The following is a 3,041-nucleotide window of genomic DNA, read 5'->3' as shown; positions in this document are numbered from 1 at the left end:
ACAATGTATGATGTAGAAATCATTCTGTAACGGTTTGTCAAACCACAAACAAAAGGAACAATAACGTAATCACCGAATTATAAGCAACGTATCCTAGCATTCTTATTTTTTGTAAATAAATTCCTAGGGTATTAAATAATTTTCAAAATAAAAAAGTTGGGGAAAATATTAGTAACTTGCAAGGAAGAAAAAATAGAGGATTGGAAACAATAGTACACATGGATGTCACACTTTCAAGTAGCAAATTCCGTCCGAAATCATCAACTGTCACTGCCACAGCATGATTCTCTACTTCATTGCAGTGCATCTAAAAAAGCCGCACACCGGGAAACTAATAAATATCAATAGGCATAAAATGTGCACTATTGACATGGTTTATCCGATTAGATACATGGCCATTGTGCAAGATCAGATAATTTCAAGAGGCAGATTCATCCCGGGTCTTCATCGTTCAATACATGTCTATTGATACATCAGTCAAGGCGGTGACTTGTGGTGTGTCTTGTGCGTGTGGTGGGTGTATACCTTAATTGCGATCGCAGAAATTATAATATAATATTAAGAGTACATGTTCCAAATTTCTTAAAAATATGTAAACAGAACTCATGCCTGCATGTTCAATAATTTCAGGTTTTCAGATATTGCCTGCAAACAACAATCCGCAACAAAAATCATAGACCGAAGCATTTTTTACAATAGAACTGATAGTAGGACATCTATAAAAACAGAAAATGTAAGAACTGGGCTATTGGCTCCTGGAGAAAGAATTGGATTGCATAGTACTATTCCATACTATTACTGAAGTATCAATGAAATTAAAGATAACATGAATTACCCAGATCCTCTTGATATATAGCCGATGTGGGCATTCCTTCATGCAAATTGTGAGTGAATATCACATATTAGAAGCCTTTCAATCAACTCCTACAGGGAACCAAGAAAGATGGAAATCATGGGCTATACAACCAACAATCCAACAGTAAGCTGGTAAAGAAGGAAATAAATAATAATCATAACAAATACGAATACCTACCTTAAAATTGAAACAAAATTAATGTAAAAAGAACATCTGAAATGTAATGACAACCTAATGTGATGAACACTTTGTTAATATAGCAATTACATACAGAATACTGATATACATGGCTATACAACTTGCAGTCTGCTCTCTTTTTTCTGCGAAGAATAATGGGCTTATATTGCTTTTAGAAGACAGCAAGTTGTTGTATTAAATAGTCTATATGATCAGCAAAGAATAAAGCTTTAAATTGTACTCGCCAAAAGGCGCATTTACTCCTATATAACTAAGATCTCTCGTCACTTCAGGAAAAAAAAGCCGAATTTGAAGAAGTTAGCCCATACAGTGTACAACTATAACCATGGATCAGTTGAAATAGATAACTAAAGCATATGAATCGTGTTCCCATCATGGCTGTCTCAAGAGAAGCATAGGAATCATGCATCTCATCGACCCTCGTCCTCTAGCAGCAGGTCTCTCCCACCCGTCCTCCTCCTCCTACAAATCCTATTAGCCCGGCAGCCACCATAGGAACTGTGCATCTCGTCAATCCCGACGTCCACCACCAGCAGGTCGAGCCCACCGTACTCCTCCTCCTCTTCCTAACTAAGCAGCAAATTAATGCATTACCTTAGAGAATAGGGAATAGCAACTCATATCATGTTCTTGCAGGTAGATAAAATTCAGGTAACTGAATGATGATATTATAGAACTAAATTTTGTACAGAACAAGAAAACAAGAGAGACATGGGAGAAATCACCAACAACCAGCCAAAAAAAGTGTATCGCTTTGGTGCCGGAGTTGGCCATGGAGATGGTTCCCTTGCGCTGTGCTTCAGCACCTCGCAAACTTCCCGCCCCTGATGGACACTCCGGCATCCAAGGTTAATTGGACATGTTCTTTGAGTTTTTCTGGTAGTATACGGCGGCGTGCGTACTGCATAATTCCTTCCCTTCTCATCCTCTCATTGTAACAGAGCCGAGCTACTGTGATGCCGTCGGCTGGCCGTATGCTGCTGCCTATCGATTGAGATTCGTACGCATGGCCGTGTTGAAGCTCCCACGCCACAAAACAAATACCAATGCGGAGAGAGAGAGAGAGAGAGAGAGAGAGCAGGATGAGAGAGAGAGAGAGAGCAGGATGCTCACGCCGATCTGCTACTGCCGCCACCTTCAAATCCGCTGCCGCTGAACACTTCGCCTCCGGCATGGTAGGTCATCTTGGTCCGCTGAGGAGGGGTACTACTCCCCTTCTTCGTCGTCCACTGCAGGAGGTTCCCTCTCATCCTCCTTGTCCCCCCGAATATCTGGGCCCACCTCCTCCGGCCAAGCCTGCACCTTGACGCCCCTTGCTGTAGTTCGCCGAGCCACCACCCGACCTCGCCTCCGCACTCCTGAGGCCTAGGCTGTCCGCCTCCGGTGCCTCGCCTGCCAGCCATCAGATCCCAGCCGTGATGGCTGCTTGGTGGTGCGTGCAGTAAGCAAGGGCTACAACGCAGTGGCGAGCGGAGCGGCCAACATCGGTGCGATCAAGCACGCGTGCTGTGCGCCAGGGCAGGGCGGCGGCGGCAGGGTGAGAACGTGCAGCAGCACGGCGGCGGCGAGCGGAGAGTGGAGAGGACGATTGGATCGAGAGATATTTTTGGAAGGGTGGATCGAGATGGAAGAGAGCGACGACGGGGCCGAGCTGAACAAGGGCAGGCCGAAATAGGCCCAATGCAACGATGGCGTTTTTCTTAACGTTCTTGTTTTTAACGAACCGTTTTTGGCAAAAAATTAGTACCACCTTGAATATGGGTTTTTCCGAAACTGAAAGCGTAAAATTTATAGGATGAAAGCGTATTGTGACGGTGAAGCCGGAGACCCAATCCGTGCTTTATTATTTACTAGTACAAAATGCCCGTGCGTTGCAACGGGCATGGAATCTTGCAAAATCTACTGATGTGTCATTAGGTACAATTTGTTTTGTTCTTTATCATTACGCACCATTTCTTATATTCAGTTCTAATAAACGTGATTATTG

The 3,041-nt window shown here is 43.7% G+C and overlaps 1 long non-coding RNA gene across 1 annotated transcript; it reads right to left on the bottom strand.

Moving 5' to 3' along the window:
* Positions 1-721: 721 nt before the first annotated feature.
* Positions 722-2,700, bottom strand: LOC119354689. The gene is made up of 2 exons (XR_005171182.1): positions 2,168-2,700; positions 722-924 (listed from the first exon to the last, which is right to left on the bottom strand). It is a non-coding gene; the product is annotated as an uncharacterized LOC119354689 (long non-coding RNA).
* Between the last annotated feature and the right edge of the window lie 341 nt (positions 2,701-3,041).

This window comes from Triticum dicoccoides, chromosome 2A (assembly GCF_002162155.2).
Source record: "Triticum dicoccoides isolate Atlit2015 ecotype Zavitan chromosome 2A, WEW_v2.0, whole genome shotgun sequence".
Lineage (NCBI taxonomy): Eukaryota > Viridiplantae > Streptophyta > Magnoliopsida > Poales > Poaceae > Triticum > Triticum dicoccoides.
The sequence above is the reverse complement of the archived record's forward strand: the minus strand, read 5'-3'. Positions and strand labels throughout refer to the sequence as shown.